Consider the following 25,868-nt stretch of genomic DNA (forward strand, 5'->3'; position numbering starts at 1 on the left):
CTCGAGCATATGAGTGAAGGAGGCGGACAGTAGCAGTGATCCAGGACTGTGGGTTAGTGGTATGAGAGTGGAGAAGGGAAAGGGGAGCGAGTGTGTCTAGCTGAGTAGAAAGGGTAGAGTTGAGAGTAGTAATCTGATCATTATGATTGGGTAGAGAGGAGAGGGAGGCGAGGTGGGGTGTGAGGCGCTCAGAAAGATGGATGGGGACAAGAGAGCGGAGATCTCTGTGAGGGAGTAATATGGATTTACAGGGGAAAGGAGTGTGAGTGAAGAGGCAGGTGAGAAGATTATGATCATAGAGAGGGATTTCAGAGTTGGTGAGGGTGGACACAGTGCAGCGGTAGGACATGATGATGTCGAGGGTGTGACCAAGTTGTTGAGTGGGCGAGGTGGGGTGGAGCAAGAGGTTGGCAGCGTCAAGGAGAGATAGAAGGCGGGAGGCTGAGGAGTCGCCAGGGTTATCCATGTGGATGTTGAAGTCTCCGAGGATCAGAGTGGGCACGGAAAAGGAGAGAAGGAAGGTGAGAAAGGGGTCAAAATCGTTAAAGAAGTTCAGGTGGGGTCGGGGGGGGGGCGGTAGATGACGGCTACAAGAATCTGGAGGGGCTTTTAGAGGCGAATAATTTGGACTTCAAAGGAAGGGAAGGAAAGGGAAGGGGGAGGAGGGATAGTGCGAAAGCGACATTGGGGGGCGAGAAGGAAACCGACACCGCCTCCTTTTCCGATGAGTCTGGGGGAGTGGGAGAAGAAGAGGCCTCCACTGGAGAGAGCCTCAGAAGAGACTGTGTCGTCCGGAGACAGCCATGTTTCAGTTAGGGCGAGGAGGAGTAGAGAGCTGGAAAGGAATAGGTCCAGGATGAAAGGGATCTTCCTTATAAAGGAGCGGGGATTCCAGAGGCCACACTTGGCTGTAGCTGCGAGGGAGGCGAGGGAAGGGGAAGGGTGCGAGGGGTAGGGAGGGTTTGGATTGGGATGAGTTGGCGGGGGCCTAGGCGGGGAGAGTGGGAAGAGGGGTGGCGATGGGAAAGGAGAACTGGGATTTGGTGGGGGCGGGGAGGAAGGGAGGGAGGGGGCTGGGAAGGAGGAGTGGAGGATTGGCGCTTCCCAGAGCAGCGGGCATGAACCTATGGACATGCCCGGAGCGTTTCAGTAGAAAGATAATCCGGGCAGCAGAGTGAAGTATAGACTGAATTGGGGAGAGACAGGAGGATGGGAGATAATAAAAGGAGACTGATGTAGTCATCCAGTCGGGATAGGATGAGAGATTGAACCAACAAGGTAGCAATTTGGATGGAGAGGGAAGGGAGGATCTTGGCGATATTGTGAAGGTGAGACCGGCAGGTTTTGGTGACAGATTGGATGTGTGGGGTGAATGACAGAGCAGAGTCTCATTGACTCTACCCTCTCCGGTTATTTCTCTGGCCCTTCAATTCTCAGTCTCCTCTGCGGGTTCTTCCTCCTCCCATCCCCTTTCTGTAGGTGTCCCTTAAGGGTCAGATCTTAGTCCCCTTCTATTCTCCATCTACACTCACCTCTTGGAGAACTCATTCGCTCCCTCGGCTTCAACTATCATCTCTATACAGATAATACCCAAATCTAGATCTCCTCTTCAGTTCTCTCTCTCTCCCTCCAGCCTCGCATCTCCTCCTGCCTTCCGGACATCTCCACCTGGATGTCCTCCTGCCACCTAAACCTCAACAGGTCCAAGACAGATCTCCTTATTTTCCATAGAGCCTGGGCTTGGGAGTCAGAGGTCACGGGTTCTAATCCCAGCTCCCCCACTTATCAGCTGTGTGACTTTGGGCAAGTCACTTCAATTCTCTGTGCCTCAGTTACCTCATCTGGAAAATAAAAGACTGTGACCTGTCCCGCCATCGACCCCCCGTCCACGTCCTCCCCCTGGACTGGAATGTCTCTCTCCGCACATCTGCCAAGCTAGCTCTCTTCCTCCCTTCAAAGCGTTACTGAGAGCTCATCTCCTCTAGAAGGCCTCCCCAGACTGAGCCCCCTCCTTCCTCTCCCCCTCCAACCCCCCGCTCTACCTCCTTCCTCTGCCCGAAGCATCTGTATGTATATGTTTGTACAGATTACTCTATGTATTTTACTTGTACATGTTTACTATTCTATTTATTTTATTTTGTTAATGATGTGCATCTAGCTTTACTCCTATTTATTCTGATGACTTGACACCTGTTCACATGTTGTTCTTTGTTGTCTGCCTCTCACTTCTAGACTGTGAGCGCGTTGGTGGGTAGGGACCGTCTTTATATGTTGCTAACGTGTACTTCCCAAGCGCTTAGTACAGTGTTCTGCACACAATAAGCTCTCAATAAATACGATTGAATGAATGAATGCATTTGGGACAACTTGATTACCTTGTAACCACGTAGTGCTTAAAACAGTCCTTGGCACATAGTAGGCACTTAACAAATGCCACCATCATCATCATTGTCATTATTATTATTATTATTATTATTATTATTATTATTATTATCATTATTATTATTATTATTATTATTATCATTATTATTATCTTCCCTTCGGTTTCGAGCACTCAACGGATGAGCCCGTCACGGGGGAATTCATTCATTCATTCAATCAATCGTATTTATTGAGTGCTTACTGTGTTCAGAGAACTGTACCACACGGCTTAGATGCCCCTATCTCCTGGCCCATGTACCCCTCTGCCTACCTGTCCTGGGCCCCATCTGTCTCCTGGCCCTGGTCCCCTTTGGCCTCCCTGCTCTTGTCTTCCACGCTTCTCGTTCCTGGTCCCCCTTGGCCTCCCTGCTCTTGTCTTCCGTGTTTCTCGGCCCTCGTCTCCCTTTGCCTCCCGGCCCAGGTACCCCTCTGCCTCCCGGCCCTGGTCCACCTCTGTGTCTATGACCTGGTCATCACCTGCCTCTCTGCCCTGGCCCCGCTCTGCTTCTCAGCCCTGGTCCTCTTGTATCTCTGCCTAGGTACCACTCTGCTTCCTGGACCTCGTCCCACTCTGCCTCCCCGCCTTGATCCCCGTCTGCCTCCCGACCCGGGACTGTCTGCGCCTCCCGTCCCTGGTCTCCCGCTACCTCCAGGCCCTGGTCCCTCTCTCCGGCCCAGCTATGGTCCCCTCTACATCCCGGCCCTGATCCCCATGTCTCCCGACCTAGGTTCCACTCTGCCTCCTGGCCCTGGCCCAGCTCTGCCCAACTGCCCCTCTGCCTCCGAGCCCTGGTCCCTCTCTGCCTCCAGGCCCTGGTCCCCCTCTGTCTCCCAGCCCTTGTCGTCCCCTCTTCTCTGCCCTAGTTCCCCTTTGCCTCACGGACTTGGTCCCCCTCTGCCTCCCTGTTCTGGTAGCCACCTGCCTCTCAGCCTGGGCCCCCCTCTGCCGCACGGCCCTGGTATCCCTCTACCTCCAGGCCCTTGGGTCTCACACCCCGTCCCAACCCTGGGTCCCCGATACCTCACAACCCTTGTCCCCCTGTCTCACGGCCCAGGTACCTCTATACTTCCCAGCCCTGGTACCAATGTCAACCGGCCCAGGTACCCCTCTGCTTCCCAGCTCTGATCCCCCTCTGCTACCCTGCCCTGGTCCCCCTCTGCCTCCCGGCCCTGGGTCCCCGCATACTCCCGGCCCTGGTCCCCCTGCCTCCTGGCCCAGCTACCGTTCTAAATCCTGGCTCTGCTCCCCCTCTGCCTCCCTGCCCTTGTCCCCCCAGCTTCTTGGAAGTAAGGGGGAACTAGGGCTGGCAGGCACAGGGGAACCAAGGACAGGAGGCAGATGTTGACCAGGGCAACGTGGCAGGAGGGACCACGGCCAAGAGGTAGAGAGGTACCTGATCCGAAGATGGTGGACCAGGGCCAAGATGCAGAGGGGGACCAGAGCCGAGATGTGGGTACGAGAAGGGCCTGGAGGCACAAAGGAACCAGGGCCAGGAGGCTGAGGGATACCTGGGTGGGGAAACTGGGGGATCATGGCCAGGAGGTAGAGGGGGACCAGGGCAGGGCGGCAGGGGAGGTCCATGGCCAGTAGGCAGAGAGGTACCAAGGCCGGTAGATGGGGGACCAGGGCCAGGAGTCAGAGGGAGACCAGGGCTGGCAAAACAGGGGGACCAGGGCTGAGAGGTAGAGGGGACCAATGGCCGGGACGGAGAGAGAACGAGGTAGAGGGAGGCCAGGGCCAGGAGGCTCAAAGGGACCAGGGCCGGGAAATGGGGGACCAGGGTCGGTAGACAGAAGGAGACCAGGGCCAGGAGGCAGAGGGGGACCAGGTCCAGGAAATGGGGATCAAGGCCGACAGACAGAGGGGTACCCCTGCCTCCCTGCTTTTGTCTCCCCTCCCCCCCCACTCCTCGGAGGTAAAGGGGAACTAGGACCGAAAGTCAGTGGGGAACCAGGGACGTGAGGCAGGGGGAGATCAAGTCAGGGAGGCAGACGGGTTACTTGGGCCGGGACACAGGGTTACCTAGGCTGGGAGGTAGAGGGTCCCAGGGCCGGGATAGAGATAGGGGCCATGGCCTGGAGGCAGAGGGAGACCAGGGCTGGCAGAACAGGCGGCAAGGGTCGAGAGTTAAAGGTGACCCATGGCCGGTACGGAGAGGGACCCGCTGGCCTGGACGTAGAGGGAGGCCAGGGCTTGAGGTACAAGGTGACGAGGGCAGGGAAGAACTGTGGCACCATGCCTTTAGGCAGAGAGGGACCAGTTCTGGGATAAAAATGGGGACCAGGGCAGGGACGCAGAGGTGAACTAGGGCCACAGGGAGAAGGAGACGAGGGTTAAAAGGTCGGGGGGGACCAGAGCCAGAAAGTAAAGTGGGACCAGGGCCAGGAGACAGAGGGGGACCAGGGGCGGGAGGCAGAAGTATCCTTTTACCGGGAAACAGGGGGACCAGGGCCTGGCGTTAGAGGGGTAGCTGGGCAAGGAGACAGGGGACCCAGGGCCGGGAATGAGAGAGTGACCAGGGCCTGGAGGTAGAGGGAGACCAGGGCCTTGAGACAGGGGTCCACCAGGGCCTGGAGGCAGAGGGAGACCAGTTCGGGGAGGCAGGGACGGACCAGGGCCTGAAGGCAGAGGGATACCTGAGTCTGGAGACAGGGGACCAGGAGCCGGAGGTAGAGGGGACCCAGGGCCGGTACGGAGAGAAGGGCTCAGGCCAGGAGGTAGAGGGTGACAAAGGCTGGCAGGCACAGGCGTCCAGAGCCGGGTGGCAGAAGGAGACCAGGCCCGAGAGACAGGGAGGGACCTGGGCCGGGATGGAGAGAAGGGTCAGGGCCAGGAGGTAGAGGGAAACGAAGGTTGGCAGGAACAAGGGGGACCTGCGCTGGTAGGCAGAGAGGGACTAGGTCTGGGTGAAAGATGAGGACCAAGGCAGTAAGGTAGAGGGGAACTATGGCCAGAGAGAGAATGGGACCAGGGCTGTAAGGTCGTGGAGGGGGGCGGGGGACCAGGGTCAGAAAGTAAAGTGAGACCAGGGCTGTAAGGCAGAGGGGGATAAGGGCCAGGGGGCAGAGGGGGACCAGGGCCGGGAGACAGAGGGACCAGGACCGGGAGGTAGAGGGGACCCAGGGCTGGGAAAGAGAGAGTGACCAGGGCCTGGAGGTAGAGGGAGACCAGAGCCGGGAGGCAGAGGCGGACCAGGGCCAGGAGGCAGAGTCCGGAGACAGAGTATCTGAGTCCGGAGACAGGGGTACCTGGGGCTGGAGGTAGAGGGGACGGACCCAGGGCCGGGATGGAGAGAAGGGCCAGGGCCAGGAGGTAGAGGGTGATGAGCGCTGGCAGGCACCGGGGGACCAAGTCCCGATGGTACAAGGCTACGATGGCTGGGAAGAACCGGGGCACCACGCCGGTAGGCAGAGGGGGACCAGGTCAGGGTGGAAAATGGGGACCAAGGCAGGGAGGTAGAGGTGAACTAGGGCCGGAGGAAGAAGGGGACAAGGGTCAGACGGTCGGGGGGGACCAGAGCCAGAACGTAATGTGGGACCAGTGCTGAAAGGCAGAGCGGGACCAAGGTCGGGATGCAGAGGGGGACCGGGGCCGGGAGGCAGGAGGGGACCAGGGCCGGGAGGCAGAGTATTAACTGGTCCAGGAGACATTGGTACCAGGGCTGGGAAGTAGAGAGGTACCTGGGCCGTGAGGTGGGGGGACCAGCTTCGTGAGGTAGAGGGCTCCCAGCGCTGGGACAGAGAGAGACCCCAGAGGCTGGAGGTAGAAGGAGGCCAGGGCCGGGTGGCAGAGGGGGACCAGGGCCGAGAGGCAGTGGGCTACCAAAACAAGGAGGCAGAGGGGTACCAGGGCCGGGAGGCGGAGGGTGCCCAGGGCCGGGTGGCAGAGGGGGAACAGGGCCGGGAGGCAGAGGGGGACCTGGACTGGAAGAGAGAGGGGGAGCAGTGCTGGGAGACTGAAGAGGACAATGGCCAGGAGGCAGAGGGGGACCATGGCCAGGTGGTAGAGGATTACCTGGGCCGGGAGACAGGGACCAGGGCCTAGAGGAAGATGGGGACCAGGACCAGGAGACAGAGGGGTAGCTGGCCAGGAGGCATAGGGGGACCAAGGCCTGGTGGCAGAGGGGGACCGGGGCCAGGAAGCAGAGTGGTACCTGTGCCGGGAAAGAGGGGGACCAGAACCGGGAGGCAGAGGGGTACCTGGGCCTGGAGTCGGGGGAGCAGGGCCGGGAGTTAGAGAGGGCCCAGGGCAGGGACGGAGAGAGACCCAAGGGCCTGAAGGTATAAGGAGACCAGAACCAAGAGGCACAGAGGAACCAGGGCCGGGAGGCACAGGAGGACCAGGGTCAGGAGACAGAGGGGTACTTGGGCCGGGAGACAGGTGGACAAGGACAGGGAGGAAGAGGGGTACCGGGGCCGGGGGACAAAGGGACCAGGGCCAGGATTCAGAGAGGGACCAGGGCCGGGAGGCAAGGGGGGACCAGGGCCAGGAGGCAGGGGCGTACCAGGCCCAGGAGGCAGAGGAGGACCAGGGCCAGGAGGCAGAAGGTTACCTGGGCTGGGAGACAGGTGGACCAGGACAGGGAGGCAGAGGGGTACCTGGGCCGGGGAAGAAGGGGACCAGGCCCAGGAGGCAGAGGAGTATCTGGCCGGAAGGCATAAGGAGACCAAGGCCTGGTGTCAGAGGGGTGCCTGGGCCCGGAGACAGAGGGACCAGGGCCAAGAGGCAGAGGGGAACCACGGTCGAGACACATGGGGGGACGAGGGCCGGGAGGCAGAGGGGCACCTGGTCTGGGAGACGGGGTTCAGGGGCTGGGATGCAGAGGGGGACCAGAGCCAGGAGGCAGTGGGGTACATGGGCCTGTAGGCAGAAAGTGACCAGGGCTGAGAGGCAGGAGGTTCCAGGGCAGGAACGCAGAGGGGGACCAGGACTGGGAGGCAGCGGGTAACCTTGGTCGGGAGGAAGAGTGTGACGAGGGACAGGAGGCAGAAGGGTACCTAGACCAGGAAACAGGGGGACCAGTGCAGGGAGGCAGAGGGGTACCTGGGCCCTGAGACAGAGGGAGCAGGGCCGAGAGGCAGAGGGGGACAAGGGCGGGGAGGTAGTGGGGGACCAGGGCCAGGATTTAGAAGGGTACCTGGGCCAGCAGACGGGGGACCAGAGCCAGGAGGGTGAAGGGACCTAGAGCCGGGAGTCAGAGGGAGACCAGGGCAGGGCGGCAGTGGGGGACTAGGGCCAGGAGGTAGAGGGGTACCTGGGACGGGAGGTGTGGGACCAGGGCCTGGAGGAAAAGAGGGACCAGTATCAGTAGGCAGAGGTTTACCTGGGCCGGAATGCAAAGGGATCCCCCTTGACAAAGGGATCCCCAGGGCCGAGAAGCAGGGCAGAAAAGGGCAGGGAGGCAGAGGAGGACCAGGGCCCGGAGGTAGAGGGGGACCAGGGTCGGAGGCAGAGAGTTACCTGGGCCGGGAGAAAGGGAGACCTAGACCGGGAGGTAGAGGGAACCCATGGCCGGTACGGAGAGAGACCCAATGGCCTGGAGGTAGAGGGAGACCAGGGCCAGGAGGCTCAAAGGGACCAGGGCCGAGAGGCGGGGAGCGACCAGGTCAGAGAAGCAGAGGCGGACCAGGGCCGGGAGGCAGAGGGGGACCTTGACCGGGAAAAAGGTGGAGTATGTCCCGAAGGAATAGACGGCCCAGGGCCTCAAGGTAGAGGAGACTCCCCCCAAGGAAGGAGAGCAGGACCAAAGATGGGAGGTAGAGGGGGACCAGGGCTGGGAGTTAGAAGGATACCTGGGCCAGGAGACAGGGGGACCAGGACTGGGAGTTCAAGGGGAGGAAGAGCCGAGAGGCAGAGCGGCACCAGGGCAGGGCTTCCGGGGGGACCTGGGTCAAGAGGCAGAGGAGTACCCGGGCTGGTAGATGGGGGACCAGGGCCAGGAGGCAGAGGGGGTCCAAGGCCAGGAGGCAGAGTGGGACCAGGGCAGGGCAGCAGTATGGGACCATGGCCAGGTGGCAGAGGGGTGCTTGGGCCGGGAGAAGGGGGAGCAGGGCCAGGAGGAAGAGGGGGCCCATGGCCAGGAGGCAGAATGATACCTGGGCCAGAAGGCAAAGCGGTACCTGGGCCGAGAAACGGGGGGAACAAGGGCCCGGAGGCAGAGGGGGACCAGTTCCTGGAAGCTGAGGGGGACCATGGCCAAGAGACAGAGGGGTATCAGGGCCGGGAGATAGAGGACCAGGGTCAGGAAGCAGAGGGGGACCAGGGCGGGGAAACGGGGACCAGGGCTGGCAGGCAGAGGGTTTCCTCTGCCTCCGTGCTCTTGTCCCCCCACTTCTTGGAAGTAAAGGGGAACTAGGGCTGGTAGGCACAGGGGAAACAGGGATGGGAGCCAGAGGGGTAACTGGTCCGGGAGGCAGGGGACCAGGGCCGAGAAGCCGGGGGGACAATGGCCTGGAGGCAGAGAGGAACCAGGGCCAGGAGGAAAAAGAATACCTGGGCCGGGAGACGGGGGACCAGGGCTCAGTGGCGAAGGGGTACCAGGGCCGGTAGATGGGGGACCAGGGCCAGGAGGCAGAGGGGGACCAGGGCCAGGAGGCTAAGGGGTACCTCGGCCGGAAGGCAGAGGGGTACACGGGCCGGTAGACGGGGGAACAGCGCCGGGAGGCAGAGGGAGATCAGGGCCGGGAGATGGGGGACCAGGGCCGGGAGACAGAGGGGGACCAAGGCCGGTTGACCGGGGGACCAGGCCTGGGAGGAAGAGGGATACCAGGCCGGGAGACAGTAGAACTGGGGCTGACAAGCAGAGGGGAACCAGGGCCGAGAGGCAGAGGTGACCAGCTCAAAGAGGCAGAGGCCGTCTAGGCACGGAAAGCCGAGAAGGACCAGGGCGGAAAGGCAGAGTGAGACCAGGGCCAAGAGGCAGAGGGGTACCTGCACCGCGATGCAGGGGGACCTAGACCGAGAGGTAGAGTGTCCCAGGGTCGGGAGGGAGAGAGGTGCCATGACCTGATGGTAGAGGGAGGCCAGGGCTGGTAGAACAGGGGGACCAGGGCCTGGAGGTAGAGGAGACCCTTGGACAGCAGGGAGAAACACCCAGTGGCCTGGAGGTAGAGGGAGGCCAGAGCCTGGAGGTTCAAAGGGACTAGGGCCAGGAAGCTGAGGGGGACGAAGGCCTGGCAGTAGAAGGGGACCAGGCCCAGGAAGCAGAGGGGTACCTGGGCCAGGGGACGGGGTACCAGGGTTGGGAGGCAAAGAGGGGCCAGGGCCGAGAGGCGGAGGGTACCAGGGTAGGGAGGTAGAAGGGGACCAGAGGCGAGAGGCCGGTGGGGACAAGGTCAGGGATGCAGAGGGGGACAAGGGCCGGGAGAAAGGGGAGGCCAAGGGGCAGAAGATAGAGGGGTACCTGGGCCTAAAGAACGATGACACCGGGTTAGAGAGGCAGTGGCCGGTCAGGGCCGGGAGGCAGAGGGGGACCGGGGCAGGGAGGCAGAGGGGGACCGGGGCAGGGAGGCAGAGGGGGGCCAGGGCCGGGAGGTAGAGGGGTACCAGGGCCGCGAGACAGGGGGACCAGGGCCGGGAGGTAAAGGAGATCCAGGGCCGAGAATGAGAGAGTGACCAGGGCCTGGAGGTAGAGGGAGAACAGGGCCGAGAGACAGGGGGCGGCCAGGGCCTGGAGGCAGAGGGGGACCAGTGCGGGGAGGCAGAGGTGGACCAGGGCCACGATGTAGAGGGGTACCTGAGTCCGGAGACAGGGGGGCCAGGACCTGGATGTATAGGGGACCCAGGGCTGGGACGGAGAGAAGTGTTAGGGCCCCAAGGTAGAAGGTGACGAGGGCTGGCATGCAGAGGGGGACCAGGGCCCGGAGACAGAGAGTGACCATGACCTGGAGGTACAAGGCACCGACGGCTGGGAAGCACCGGGACACCATGCCGGTAAGCAGAGAGGGACCAGGTCCGGGCGGGAGATTTGGACCGAGGCAGGGAGGTAGAGGTGAACTAGGGCCGGAGGGAGAATGGGACCAGGGCCGGAAGGCTGAGGGGGACCAGAGTCAGAAAGTAAAGTGGGACCAGAGCTGAAAGGCAGACGTGGACAAGGGCCAGGAGGAAGAGGGGGACCAGGGCCGAGAAGCGGGTTTGGGGAGCAGGGCAGAGTGTCAAAGCAGGACCAGGGCCAGGATGCAGAGGGGTACCAGGATCGGGAGGCAGAGGGGGACCGGGGCCGAGACGCGAGGGGGACCGGGGCCGAAAAGCCAGGGCCGGTAGATGGGGGACCCGGCAGGGATGCAGAGGGGAACAAGGGCCAGGAGGCAAAGGGTGACCAGGGCTGTGAGGCAGAAGGGTACCTGTGGTGGGAGACAGTGATACCAGGCCCGGGAAGTAGAGGGATACCTGGGCCATTAGACAGGGGACCAGGGCCGGGAGGCTTAAAGGGAGTAGGGCCGGGAGGCAGAGGGTGACCAGGGCCTGGAGGCAGAGGGGCACGAGGGCCAGGAGGCAGAGTAAAGTGGGACCAGGGCTGAAACGCAGATGTGGACAAGGGCCAGGAGGTAGAGGGGACCAGGGCCTAGAATCAGGGTGGGGGAGCAGGGCAGGCTGTCAGAACAGGACCAGCGCCAGGAGTCAAAGGGGTACCAGGATCGGGAGGCAGAGGGGGACCAGCCCCAAGAAGCGAGGGGGACCGTGGCCGAGAAGCCTGGGGAACCAGGGCAGAGCGGCAGAGGGGGACAAGGTTCGGGAGGCAAAGGGGGACCTAGGCTGGGAAGGCAGAAGGGTACCTGGGCCGGTAGACATTAGTACCAGGCCCAGGAAGTAGAGGGGTACCTGGGCCATGAGACAGTGGGACCAGGGTCAGGAGGTTTAAAGGTCTTCATCCCTATTTCACAGACAGGGGAACTGGGGCCCAGAGAGGATGAGTGAATTGCCCATGGTCCCACGGCTGACAAGTGGCAGAGTGGGGAAGGTCACACGACTGACAAGTGGTAGAGTGGGGATTTGAACCCATGACCTCTGACTCCAAAGCCCGCACTCTTTCGACGGAGCCACGCTGCTTCTCTAAAGACTTGGCAAATACCATTAAAAAGGGGCAAGGCGGTACCACTGGGGCCTGTTTCAACCTTCCCATGTCCAAAGCCGAGCCTTGTTGGGGCGGCGGGAGGCTGGCACTCCCCGGCTGGGGTGGGGTGGGTGGGGGAAGTGGCGGCTGTGGATGGGCTGATAAGCGCCCTCCTTCCTTAGACTGAGCCCCCTCCTTCCTCTACACCTCCTCCCCATCTCCATCCACACGCCTTACCTCCTTCCCCTCCCCACAGCACCTGTATATATGTATATATGTTTGTACGTATTTATTACTCAATTTATTTTATTTGTACATATTGATTCTATTCATTTTATTTTGCTAATATGTTTTGTTTTCTTGTCTGTCTCCCCCTTCTACACTGTGAGCCCACTGTTGGGTAGGGACCGTCTCTATATGTTGCCAACTTGTACTTCCCAAGCGCTTAGTACAGTGCTCTGCACACAGTAAGCGCTCAATAAATACGATTGAATGAAAGAATGAATGAATGAATGAATAGAGGGAGCAGGGCCTCGAGGCAGAGGGTCACCAGGGCCTGGAGGCAGAGGGTCACCAGGGCCTGGAAGCAGAGGGGGACGAGGACCAGGAGGCAGAAGGGTACCTGGGCCGGGAGACGAGGGAACCTACGCCGGGAGGTAGAGGGGACACAGGGCCAGGACGGAGACAGGGGCCAGGGTCTGGGAACAGAGGGAGACCATGGCTGGCAGAACAGGGGGACGAGGGCCGGGAGGTAGAGGGGTACCTGGGCTGGGAGACAGGGAGGCCGGGGCCGGGAGGCAGAGAGGGACCATGGTCGGGAGGTAGAATGGGACCAGGGTGGGGAGGCAGAGGGGGATCAGGGCCGGGAGGCAGAGTCGTACCTGGGCTGGGAGACAGGGGGACCAGGACTGGGGCTGGGGAGGGGTAACTGAGCCTAGAGATGGGGGATCAGGCCCAGGAGGGAGAGGGTAACCAGGGCCAGGAGCCAGAGGAGTACTTGGTTCAGGAGACAGAGAGGGACTAGGGCCGAGAAGATGGGGGGGCCTGGGGCAGTAGCTAGAGGGGGACCTGGAGCGGGAGACAGGAGGGCCAGGGCTGAGAAGCAGAGGGGGACCATGGCCGAGAGGCAGGGGATGACCAGGTCATAGACGCAGAGGCTGACGAGGTCCGGGAGGCAGAGGGGTACCTGGTCTGGTAGGCAAAGGGAGACCAAGGTGGAGATGCGGGGGCGACAAGGGCAGGGTGGCAGAGGGGGGCTAGGGCCGGGAGGCAGAGGGGGACCAGGGCTGGGAGGCCGAAGGGAACCAGGGCCTGAAGGCAGAGGGGGACCAAGGCTAGGAGACAGAGGTGTACCTAGGCTGGGAGGCAGGGGTACCAGGGCATATAGGCAGAGGGGTCCAGTGCAGTACCTAGGCCGGAAGACAGGGGGACCAGGGCCGGGAGCTAGAAGCGCTCCAGGATGGAGAGGCAGAAGGTGACCAGGGCCGGGAGGTAGAGGGGAACCTGGGCCGGAAGGCAGAGCAGTCAGGGTCGAGAGTCAGTGGGGGATCAGGGCAGGGAGAGAGGGGGACCAGGGCTGAGAAGCAGAGGGTACCAGGACCGGGAGACAGATGGGGACCAGGGCGGATAGGCAGAGGGGGACCAGGGCCAGGAGGCAGAGGGGTACCTACACCGGGAGACAGGGGGTAAATGTCCAGGAGTTAGAGGGCACAGAGGGTCAGGGCAGAGACTCACCCAAGGACCTGTAGGTTGCAGGAAACCAAGGCTAGGAGGCCGTGGGGGACCAGGGCCGGGAAGCACAGAGGGATCAAGGACAGGAAGCAGAAGCTTACCTGGGCCGGGAGGCAGAGGGGGACCAGGCTCGAGAAGCGGGGTGGGGGGGACAATGGCAGGGAGGCAGAGGGAGACCAGGGCCGGGAGGCAGATGGGGACCAGGACAGGTTGGCAGAAGGGGACCAGGTCCAGGAGGCAGAGGGGTACCTGGGCCGGGAGACGGGAGACCAGGGCCGGGAGACAGAGGGCAACCAGGGCCAGGAGGTTGAGAGGTACCTAGGCCGGGAGGCAGGGGGAGCAGGGCAGGGACCTCTGCATCCTGGCCCTGGTCCCCCTCTACCTCCAGGCCCTGGTCCCCTTCTACCTCCCAACACTGGTCTCTTTGAGCCTCTCAGCCCTGGCCCCCCGTCTCCTGGCCCAGGTACCCTTCCGCCTCCCGTCTCTGTTCCCCTGACTAGCGGACTTGGTCCCCCTCTGCCGCCCTGAACTTGTCCTCCATGCTTCTCGGCCCTGGTCCCACTTTGCGTCCTGGCCCAGGTACCCCTCTACGTCCTGGCCCTGGTTCCCCTCTGCCTTCCGGCCCTGATCCACCGTCTACCGACCCGGGTACTCTTCTGCCTCCTGGCCCAGGTCACCCCCAGGTCCCTGCCCAGGTCACCCCCAGCCTAGCGGTTCTGGTCCCCCTCTGCCTCGCTGCCCTGGTCCCCCCCCTCCTCTTGGCCCTGGTCCCCCATGCCACCCTGCCCTGGTCCCCCTCTGCCTCCCGTCCCTGGTTCCCCTGTGCCTGACTGTTCTAGCTCCCCTTTAGTTCCAAGAACCGGGGGGACAAGGGCAGGGAGGCAGAGGAACCAACCAGCCCATAGGACCTGATCCCTGCCTCCTGGCCCCCTCTGCCTCCCCACCCTGATCCCCCGTCTCCCGGCCCAAGTACCCCTCTGCCTCCTGGCCCTGGTCCCCCTCTGCTTCTAGGACCTGGTCCCCCTCTGTCTCACTGCCCTTCTCCCCCGCCGCTTCTCGGCCCTCGTAACCTTTTCCCTTACAGCCCAGGTACCCCTCTGCCTCCGGGCCCTGATCCCTCTCATCCTCCCAGCCCTGATCCGCCATCCCACGGCCAAGGTACCCGGCTTCCTCTTGGCCCTGGTCCCCCACTGCCTCCCTGCCCTGGTCCCCGTCCGCCTCCCGGCCTTGGGTCCCCTCAAACCTCCAGCCATGGTCCCTCTGTGTCCTGGGCCTAGTCCCCCTGTGCCTCCCTGCCACGGTCCCCCTCTGCCTCCCTGCTTTGGTCACCCTCTGCCTCCCTGCCTTGGTCGCCCCCTGCCTTACGCCCCTGGTCCCGCTCTTTCGGCCCCGGTTCCCCTTTATTTCTGATAATCTGGGGGTACAAGGGCAGGGAGACAGTGGTACCACTATGTCTGTCTGCTTGATCACCATTTCCCGGCCCTGGTCCCCCTCTGCCTCCCGTCCCTGGTCCCCCTCTGCCTCCCGTCCCTGGTCCCCCTCTGCCTCACGGCCCTGGTCCCTCTCTGCCTGCCCAGCCTTGGTCCCCCTCTGCTTACCGACGCTGATCAGCCTCTGCCTCTCTGACCTGGTCGCCCCCTGCCTCTCTGCCCTGGTTCCCCTCTGCTTCTCAGCCATGTATACCTTCTCCCGGCACAGGTACCCCTTTGACTCCCGGCCCTGGTCCCCCTGTCTCCCGGCCAGGGACCCTTCTGCCTCCTGGCCCTGGTCACCCTGTCTCCTGACCAGGGACCCTTCTGCCTCCCGGCCCCGGTCCCCTTGTCTACCGGCCCTGGACCCTCTCTGCCTCCAGACCCTGGTCCCCCTATGCCTCCCTGTCCCGGTCCCCTTCTGCTTCTCAGCCTGGGCCGGCCTCTGCCTCTCTGAGACCTGGTCAACCCCCACCTCTCAGCCCTGGTTTCCCTCTGCTTCTCAGCCCCAGTCCCCCTGTCTACCGGCCCTGGTCCCCCTCTATCTCCTGTCCCCGGTACCCCTCTACTTGCCTGACCTTGTCCCCCATGCTTCTAGGCCCTGGTACCCCTTGACCCCCGGCCCTGATCCCCGTTTCCCAACTCTGGTCCCCCTCTGCCTGCCGACCCTGGTTCCCCGTCTCCTGGCACATGTACACCTCTGCCTCCTGGCCCTGGTCCTCCTCTACCTCCAGGACCAGGTCCCCCTATGCCTCCCGGCCCTGGTCCCTTTGAGCCTCCCGGCCCTGGACTCCCTCTACCTCTAGGCCACTGGGACTCTCACCGTCCCGGTCATGGGTCCCCTCTACCTCCCGGCCCTTGTCCCCGTGTCTACCGGCCCTGATCCCCGTCTCCCTCCCTGCCCTGGTCCCCCTCAAATTCCCAGCCCAGGTCGGCCTCTACCTCTCTGACCTGGTCACGCCCCGCCTCTCGGCCCTAATTCCCCTTTGCTTCTCAGCCCTAGAGCCACTGCCTGCCGGCACAGGTACCCCTCTGCCTCCCAGCCCTGGTCCCCTTGTCTCCTGCCCCAGGTATCCCTCTGCCTGCCGGCCCTGGTCGCCCTGTCTACCGGCCCTGGTCCCCCTCTTTCTCCCGGTCCTGGTCTCCCTCTGCCTCCCTGTTCTTGTCTACCGGCCCGGGTTATCCTCTGCCTCCTGGCCCTGGTCCCCCGCTGTCTCCAGGCCCCGGTCCCCATATGCCTCCCGGCCCTGGTCACCCATCCATTCATTCATTCATTCAATCGTATTTATTACCCGCTTACTGTGAGCAGACCACTGAACTGAGCGCTTGGGAAGTACAAGTTGGCAACATATACAGACGGTCCCTCCACAACAACGGACCTCCCAACCACAGTCCCCCGTCTCCCTGTTCCTTTGGGCCTCCGGGCCCTGGTCTCTCACTACCTCAAGGCCACTGGCTCTCTTTCTGTCCCGGCCATGGGTCCCCTCTACCTCCAAGCCCTGGTCCCCCTGTTCTGCCAGTCCTGGTCTCCCTCTACTTTACAGCCCTGGTCCCTCTGTCTCCCGGCCCAGGTACCCCTCTGCCTCCCTGCCCTGGTCCCCTCTCCTTCCAAGCCATGGGTCATGGGTCTCTCTCCTTCCCGGCCTTGGATCCCCCTCTTCTGCCAGCCTTGGTTTCCCTCTACCTCCAAACCCTGGTCCCTTTATACGTCCCGGCCCTGGGACCCTCTACCTCCCGGCTTAGGTCCCCCTGTCTCCCGGCCCTGGACTTCCAGTCTCGCGGCCCAGGTACTCCACTGTCTCCTAGCCCTGGTCCCCCTCTGCCTCCTAGCCCTGGTCCCCCTCTGCCTACCGGCCCATGTCCACCTGTCTACTGGCCCAGGTCCCCTTCTAAATCCTGGCCCTGGTGCACCTCTGCCTCCTCGCCCTGGTAATAATAACAAGGATAATAATAATGATGGCATTGATTAAGCGCTTACTATGTGCAAAGCACTGTACTAAGCACCTGGTCCCCCCCCGCCCCCGCATCCCTGCCTTGGTCCCCCCGTGCCTCTCGTCCCTGGTCCCCCTCTGACTTTCGGCCGTTGCTCCCCTTTACTTCCGAGAAGCAGGAGGGACAAGGGCAGGGAGGCAGAGGTTCCCCTCTGCCTGCCAGTCCTAATCCCTGTTTCCCGGCCCTGGGCCCCCTCTGCCTCCCGGCCCTGGTCCCCCACTGGGCAGGGAGGCAGAGGTACCCCTCTGCCTGCCAGTCCTAATCCCTGTTTCCCGGCCCTGGGCCCCTCTACCTCCCGTCCCTGGCCCCCAACTCCCTCCTGGCCCAGGTGCCCTTCTGCCTCGCGGCTCTGGTCCCTTTGATCCTCGTGGCCCTGGCCTCCCTCTACCTGCAGGCAACTGGGTCTCTCTCCGTCCCAGCCATGGGTTCCCTCTAACTCCCAGCCCTGGTCCCCCTGATCTGCCAGCCCTGGTCTCAACACCTCTGCCTCCCGGCCCCGCTCCTCATCTGCGTCCTGGCCCAGGTCCGCCTCTGCCTCCATACCCTGGTTCTCCCTGCATATTTGCCCCACTTCCCCTCTGCCTCCCGGCCCAGGAACCTCTCTGCCTACTGGCCCTTGTCCGCCTCTGCCTCCCCGACCTGTCCCAGTCTGCCTCACGCCCTGGTCCCCCTGTCTGCCTGCCCAGGTACCCCTTTGCCTCCCTGCCCTGGTCCCCCTCAGCCGGACTGCCGTGGTCCCCCTCTGCCTCCGAGCCCTGTTCCCTCTGTGCCTCCTGGCTCTGGTCTCCCTCTACCTCCAAGCCCTTGGGTCCCTCTCCATCCCGGCCCTGGGTCCCCTCTACTTCCCCGTCCCGGTACCAATATATCCCAGCTCAAGTATCCCTCTGCCTGGTCCCGCCTCCTATCAGCCCTGTTCCCACTTTACTTTCTGGTCCTGGTAACGCCCGTCCTTCCAGCCCTGGTCCCCTTCTCCCTCCTGCCCTAGTTCCACTCTACCTCCCTGCCTTGGTCCCCATCTTTCGCCCGGACCTGTTCCTCTCTGCCTTGAGGCCCAGGTCCCCCTGTGCCTGCAAGCCTTCGTCTCCCTCTCCCTCCTGGCCCTGGCCTTTCTCTCCATCTCGGCCCTGGATCCTCTCTACCTTCAGGCCCTGGGCCCCTGTCTCCAGACCCAGGTAACTCTCTACCCCCTGGCTCGCGTAACCTTCTGCCGCCCGGCCCTGATCTCCATCTACCTCATGGCCCTGGTCCCCCTGTTTCCCGCTGCAGGTAGATCTGTGCCTCCTGGCCCTGGTCCCCCCTGCCTCTCGGCCCTGGTCCCCATCTGACTCTTGGCCCTGGTCCCCTTGTCCCCTGGCCCAGGTACCCCTCTGCCTCCCTGCCCTGGTACACTTGTCTCCCAGCCCAGGTACCCATCTGCATCCTTGCCCTGATCCTCCTCTGCCTCCAAGGCCTGATCTCCATCTGCCTCCCAGCACTGGTCCCTCTATGCCTCCTGGTCCTGGTCTCCGTCTACCTTCAGGCCTTTGGGCCTCTTTGCATCCCGGCCCTGGGTACCCTCTACCTCACGGCCCTGGTCCCCCTGTCTCCCGTCCCAGGTACCTGTCTCCCGTCTCCCGTCCCAGGTATCCCTCTGCCTCCCAGGCCCGGTCGCCATCTGCCTCCTGGTCCAGGTCCGCCTCTGCATCCATACCCTGGTCCCCCTGCTTATCGGTCCCGTTCCCCCTCTGCCTCCCGGCCCAGGAACCTCTCTGCCTCCTGGCCCTCATCCCCCTAATCCTCCCCGACCTGTCCTCGTCTGCCTCCCGGCCCTGGTTCCACACTGCCTCCTGGCCCTGGTCCCCCTCTGCCTCTCGGCTCTGGTCTCCCTGTCTCCCGGCCCAGATCCCCCTATGCCTCATGATCCCGGTCCCCCCTACTTCTTGGCCATGGTCCTGCTCTACCTCTCGGCCCAGGTACACCTCTACCTCCTGGCCCTGGTCACCCTCTGCCTCCCGGCCCTGGTCCCCCTGTCTCCCGGCCAAGGTGTCCCTCTGCCCCCCGGCTCTGGTCTGCCTCTGCTTTTCTGACCTGGTCGCCCCCGCCTCTCGGCACTGATTCCCCTCTGTTTCACAGCCATGGTCCCCCGTTCTCCAAGACCAGGTACCCCTCTGCCTCCCGGGCATGGTCCCCCTGTCTCCCGGCCCAGGTATTCCTCTGCCTCCTGGCCCTTGTCCCCCTCTGCCTCCCCACCCTGATCCCCGTCTGCATCCCGGCCCTGGTCTCCCTCAACGTCCAGGCCCTGGTCCCTCTCTCCATCACGGCTCCTCTACCTCCAGGCCCTATTCCCTGTTTCCCGGGCCAGGTAGCACCCCCCTGCCTCCAGGCCCTGGTCCCCCTAGGCCTCCCAGCTCTGGTCCCCCTCTGCCTCCCGGCCCTTGTCGCCCCCACCTTTCCGCCCTGGTCACCCTTAGTCTACATAACTTGGATCCTCTGTCTCCTGGCCCAGGTCACCCTCTGCCTTCCGGCCCAGGTCCCTCATATCCCGGACCAGGTATCCCTCTGCCTTCTGACCCTGGTCCTCCTCTGCCTCCAGGCCCGGCTTCCCCTCTCCATCCCGACCATATACATCCCAGCCCTGCTGCCCGTCTCCTGGCCTAGTACGCCTCTGCCTCCTGGCCGTCAGCCCCGTCTCCTGGCCCAGGTACTCTTCTGCCTCCCGGACCTGGTCCCTGTGCATCCCGGACTTGGTCTCCTACCTCCAGGCCCTTGGGTCTCTCTCCATCCCGGCCCTTGGTTCCCTCTACCCCCGGGCCCTGGTCCAATTGTCTCCCAACTCAGGTACCCCACTACCTCTCGACCCTGGTAACCCTCTGCCTCCCCACCCTGGTCCCCTTCTACCTCCCATTCCTGGTCCCCCTCTGCCTGCCCTAGTCCTCCCCTGGCTCTCGGACCTGGATCCCCTCTGCATCTGGACCTGGTCCCCCTCTGACTCCCGGTCCAGGTACCCCGCTGCATCCTGGTTCTTTTCCCCCTCTGCATCCTGGCCCTGATCCCCCCCAGTCTCCCGTCCCAGGTACCCCCTCTGCTTCCCGTCCCTGGTCCCCCTCTGCCTCCCTATCCTGGTTCCCCCCACCTCTTGGCCCTAGTCCCACTGCCTCCCGGCCCACGTCCCTCTGTGCCTCCCGGCCCTGGTCCCTCTGTGCCTCCCGGCCTGAATCTCCCTCTGTTCCAGGCCCTTTGGTCTCTCTCCGTCCCGGGTCTTGGCGCCCTCTACCTCCAGTCCCTGGTCCCCTTGCCTCCTGGCCCAGGTACCCCTCTGCCTCCCAGTGCAGATACGCCTCGGCCTCCTGGCCCTGGTCCCCTTCTGCGACCCTGTCATGTTCCCCCTCTGCCTCCATGGCCTGGTCCCTCTGTGCTTCCCGGGACTGTTTTCCCTCTACCTCCAAGCCCTGGCCCTTCTCTCCGTCGCGGTCCTGGGTACCCTCTACCTGCCCCCTCTGGTCTCCCTGACCCTCCCGGCCCAGGTAGCCCTCTAACTTCCGGCCCTGGTCCCCTTGTTTCCTGGTCCAGGTACCCCTCTGCCTCCCGGCCATGGTCCACCTCTGCCGCTCAGCCCTAGTCTGCCTGACTGCAGGCCCAGGAACCCCTCTGCCTCCTGGCCCGGTCCCACTCTGTCTCCCCGCCCTGGTGCCCCTCTACCTCCTGGGCCTTGTCCTTTTCCTTCACTGCACTGGTTCCCCTCTACCAACCAGCCCTGGTCCCTATGACCTACGGCCCAGGTACCAAACTACTTCCCGACCCTGGTCCTTTTTTTCCCGGTCCAGGTACCCCTCTGCCTCCTGGCCCTGGTCATCCTCTGCCTCCTGACCTAGGCACCCTCTGCTTCCCATTCCTGGTCCCTCTCGGCGTCCCTGCCCAGGTCCCTCCCACCTCTCAGCCCTGGTCCTCCTCTGCCACCGGCCCATGTACCCCACTGAATCCTGGCCCTGGTCCCCCTCTATATCCCAGCTCTGATCCCCCTCAGCCTCTCTGCCCTGCCCGACCCCTCCGGCGTCTCGGCCTTGCCCCCCTTCTCCCTCCGGCCCTAGTTCCCCTCTACCTCCCTACCGTGGTCCACATCTTCTGCCCTAAACTGGTCCCTCTCTGTCTACCGGCATGGTGCCCCGGTTCGGCCCAGCGCTTGTCGCCTTGTACCTCCGGTCCCTGGTCCCTCTCTGCCTCCCGGCCCTGGTCCCTCTGTGCCTGCCAGCCCTCATCACCCTCTAACTCCAGGCCCTGGCCCTTCTCTCCGTCACGACCCTGGATCCCCTCTACCTCTAGGCCCTGGTCCCCCATCTCCGGACCCAGGTACCCCTCTACCTCCTGGCCCAGGTCCTCCTCTGCCTTCCCTCACTGGTCCCCCTCTGCCTCCCGGCCCTGGTCGCCCACTGCCTCTCTGCTCGTCTCCGTATACCTCCAGGCCCAGGTTAATCACCTGTTCCCGGATCTGGGTCCCCTCTATCTCCCGACCCTGGTCCCCCTGTCTCCCAGCCCTGGTACCCCTCGAAATCCCGGCCCAGGTCCCCCTGTTTGCCGGTGCAGGTACACCTCTGCCTCCAGGCCCTGGTCCCCCTCTGCCTCCCGGAAGTAGTCCCCCTCTGTCTTTCAGCCCTGGTCCCACTTTATTTTCTGGCCTTGGTCCCCCGGTCCTTGGGGCCCCGGTCCCCCATCCCTCTGGCCCTATTTCCCCTCTACCTCTTTGCATTGGTCCCCATCTTCCGCCCGGACCTGGTCCCTCGCTGCCCTACTGGTATGGTGCCGTGGTTCTTCCCAGCCCTTGTCGCCTTGTACCTCCCGACCCTGGCCCCCCTCTGCCTCCGGGCCGTGTTCCCCTATGACTGCCAGCCCTCGTCTCCCTCTATCTCCCGGCCCTGGCCCTTTTCTCCCTCCCGGCCCTGGTCCCCTGTCTCTGATCCCAGGTACTGCTCTGCCTCCTGGCCCTGGTCCCCCTCTGCCGCCTTGCCCTGGCCCCCCCTCTGCCTCCACGCCCTAGTCACCCTCTGCCTCCCTGCGCTGGTCCCTCCCTGTCTCTCGGCCATGGTCTTCCTCTACCTCCAGGCCCTGGTCATCCATCTCCCAGCCCAAGTACCCCACTGCCTCCCTGCCCTTGTCCCCATGTCTCCGGACCCAGGTAACAGTCTCCCTCCTGACTCTGGTACCCCTCTGCCGCCCTGCCCTGGTCCCCCTCGGCCTCCCCGCCCTGATAGCCCCCGGCCTCTCGGCCCCGGTCCCCCTCTGACTCTTGGCCCTGGTCCCTTATTCCCCCGGCCCAGGCTCTGCCTCCCTGCCCTGTTCCACCTGTCTCCAGCCCAGGTACCCCTCTGCCTCCTGTCCCTTGTCCTCTGCCTCCAGGCCCTGATCATTGCCTCCCGGCCCTGGTCCCACAGTACCTGCCTGCCCAAGTCTCCCTCTACCTCCTGGCCCTGGGGCCCCTCTAACTCCAGGCCTTGGTACCCATGTCTCCGGACCCAGGTAACAGTCTCCCTCCTGGCTTTGGTCCCCCTCTGCCTTCCCATCCCTGTTCCCCCCTCCATCTCGGCCCTGGTCTCACTCTACCTCCAGGCCCTGGACACTCTCTCATTCCTGGCCCTGGGTCCCCTCTACCTTCTGGCCCTGGCCCCCTCTCCCCCGGTCCTAGTACCCCTCTGCCGCGTCCTAGAACTAGTCCCCCTCTGCCTTTCAGCTCTGGTCAATCAATCAATCAATCGCATTTATTGAGCGATTACTGTGTGCAGAGCACTGTACTAAGAGCTTGGGAAGTACAAGTTGGCAACCTATAGAGACAGTCCCTACCCAACAGTGAGCTCACAGTCTATAAGGGGGAGACAGAGAACAAAACGAAACATATTAACAAAATAAAATAACTAGAATAGCTATGTTCAAGTAAAATAAATAAATAATTAAATAGAGTAATAAATATGTACACACGTATATACATATATACAGGTGCTGTGGGGAAGGGAAGGAGGTAAGACGAGGGGATGGAGAGGGGGACGAGAGGGAGAGGAAAGAAGGGGCTCAGTCTGGGAAGGCCTCCTGGAGGAGGTGAGCTCTCTGTAGGGTCTTGAAGGGAGGAAGAGAGCTAGCTTGGCGGATGTTGGGAGGGAGGGCATTCCAGGCCAGGGGGATGACATGGGCCGGGGGTCGACGGCGGGACAGGCGAGAACTAGGCACGGTGAGGAGACTAGCGGCAGAAGAGCGGAGGATGCCGGCTGGGCTGTAGAAGGAGAGAAGGGAGGTGAGGTAGGAGGGGGCGAGGTGATGGAGAGCCTTGAAGCCCAGGGTGAGGAGCTTCTTCCTGATGTGCAGATTGATTGGTAGCCACTGGAGACTTTTGAGGAGGGGAGTAACATGCCCAGAGCGTTTCTGGACAAAGACAATCCGGGCAGCAGCATGAAGTATGGATTGAAGTGGGGAGAGACACGAGGATGGGAGATCAGAGAGAAGGCTGATGCAGTAGTCCAGACGGGATAGGATGAGAGCTTGAACGAGCAGGGTAGCGGTTTGGATGGAGAGGAATGGGCAGATCTTGGTAATGTTGCGGAGCTGAGACCGGCCGGCTTTGGTGATGGCTTGTATGTGAGGGGTGAATGAGAGAGCGGAGTCGAGGATGCCACCAAGGTTGCGGTCTTGTGAGACGGGAAGGATGGTAGTGGCGTCTAAAGTGATGGGAAAGTCAGGGAGAGGGCAGGGTTTGGGAGGGAATACAAGGAGTTCAGTCTTGGACATGTTGAGTTTTAGGTGGCGGGCAGACATACAGATGGAGATGTCCTGAAGGCACGAGGAGATGCGAGCCTGGAGGGAGGGGGAGTGAGCACGGGCAGAGATGTAGATTTGGGTGTCATCAGCGTAGAGATGGTAGTTGAAGCCGTGGGAGCGAATGAGGTCACCAAAGGAGTGAGTGTAGATCGAGAACAGAAGGGGTCCTACTCTACTTTATGGCCCGGGTCCCCCCAAAGCTTCCGGCCATGGTCCGCTTCTCTTTCCAGTCCTAGGTCCCCTCTACCTCACTGCCTTGGTGTCTATCTTCCACCCGGACCTGATCCCTCTCTGCCTACCGACAGCGTGCCGCAGTTCTTCCCAGCCCTCGTCAACTTGTACCTCTCGGCTCTGGGTCCCCTCTACCTCCCGGCCCTGGTCCCCTGTCTCCAGACCCAGGTACCCCTCGGCCTCTTAGCCTTGATTCCCCTCTTACTCTCCGCCATGGTCCACATCTACCTCCCAGCCCTGGTGCCCCTTGCCTCTCAACCCTGATCCCCCTCTGACTCTTGGCCCTGATCCCCTTGTCTCCCGGCCCAGGTACTCGTCTGTCTCCCGGAACTTGTCCACCTGGTTCCCAGCCCAGATACCCCTCAGCCTCATGGCCCTGGTCCTCCTCTGCCTCCAGGCCCTAATCCCACTCTCCTTCCAGGCCCTCGTCTCTCTGTGCCTCCTAGACCTGGATCCTCTGTGCCTCCTGCCCCTTGACTTCCTCAACCTTCAGGAAATTGTGGACAGGATCGCAACTGTCTCCCGGCCCTGGTCCCGTTGTCTCCCGGCCCAGGCACCTCTCTATCTCCCAACCCTGGGCCCAGGGTCTCCTGGCCCAGATACCCCTCTGCCTCCTGGCCCTGGTCCCCCTCTGCCTCCCAGCCTTGGTCCCCATCTGCCTCCCAGCCCTGTTTCGCCTCTGCCTGCATATCGCGGTTCCCCCGGCCTATCTGCCCCGATCCCCCCTTGCCACCCGGCCCTGGACCCCGACTCTAGGGCCAGGTACACCTCTGCACCTTGGACCTGGACCCCTCTGCCTCCGGTCCCTGGTCCTCCTCTGCTTCCCGGTCATGGTCTGATCTGCCTCCGTGCCCTGGTCACCCACCACTTCTCGGCAGTGGTTCCCTTCTGCCTCCCGGACCAGGTACACCTCTGCCTACTGGCATTGGTCCCCCTCTGCCTCCCTGCCTTGGTCCCCTTCTGCCTCCTGGTCCTGGTCCCCGTCTGCCTCCTGGCCCTGGTCCCCCTCTGCCTCCTGGGCCTAGTCCCTGTGTACCTCCCAGCCCTAGTCTCCTAGTCTCCTATTACCTTTGGTTTCCTCTACCCGTCCTGGCCCTGGGTCCACTCCACATCCCGGCCCAGGTACCACTCTACATTCCGGCCCTAGTACCCCTGTCTCCTGACTCAGAAACCCTCTGACTCCCAGTCCTGGTCCCCCTCTGGATCCCTGCTCTGGTCCCCTTCTGCCTCCCAGCCCTGAACTCCGTCTTCCAGCTCAGGGACCCCTCTGCCTCCGGGTTCGTGTTCCCACCTGCGTCTCGGCCCTGGTACCCCTCTGCCTCTCGGCTGTGGTCCCTCACTGACTCTTGGCCCTGGTCCTTCTGTCTATGTGCCCAAGTACCCCTCTACCTCCCGGCCCTGGTTCCCCTGTCTCGCGGCCTAGGTACCTCTCTATATCCCGACAATGGTCCCCGGGCCTCCTGGCCCAGGTAACCCCTCTACGTCCTGGCCCTGGCCCCCCGTCTACTGGACAAGGTACCCCACTACCTCCTGGCCGTGGTCCACCTCTGCCTCCCAGCCCTTGTCCCTCTGTGCCTCCCGGCCCTGGTCTCCCTCTACCTTCCGGCCCTGGGCCCTATCTCCTTCCCAACCCTGGTTCCCCCCTACCAAACAGCCCTGGTCCCCATGACTTCCGGTCCAGAGGTACCGCACTACTTCCCAGCCCTGGTCCTTTTGTTTTCCGGTCCAGGTACCCCTCTGTCTCCTGGCCTACGGTCTCCTCCACCTCCCAGCCCAGGTCCTCTTCTGCCTCCCAGTCCTGGTCCCCCACTGCCTCCCTGCCCTGGTACCTCCCTCCTCTCAACCCTAGTCCCCCTCTGCCTCCCAGCCCAGGTGCCCCTCTGCCTCCCGGCCCTGGTCCCCCACTGCGGCACAGCCCCGGTACCCCTCTGCCTCTCGGCCATGATCCTTCTCTGCCTATTGGCCCTGGTCACTCTGTTCCCAGGCCCAGATACCCCTCTGACTCCTTGCCCTGGTCCCCCTGTCTCGTGGCCCAGGTAGCCCTCTGCATACTGTTCATGCTCCCCTCCTGCCGCGTTGCCCTGGACCACATCTGCCTCCCGGTCCTCGTCCCCCTATGCCTCCCTGCCCCACTCTGCACCGCTTCTCAGCCCTGGTCTCCCACTACCTCCCGGACCTGGACCCCGTCTCCTGG

Source organism: Tachyglossus aculeatus (genome assembly GCF_015852505.1).
Source record: "Tachyglossus aculeatus isolate mTacAcu1 chromosome 12 unlocalized genomic scaffold, mTacAcu1.pri SUPER_6_unloc_4, whole genome shotgun sequence".
Classification (NCBI taxonomy): Eukaryota; Metazoa; Chordata; class Mammalia; order Monotremata; family Tachyglossidae; genus Tachyglossus; species Tachyglossus aculeatus.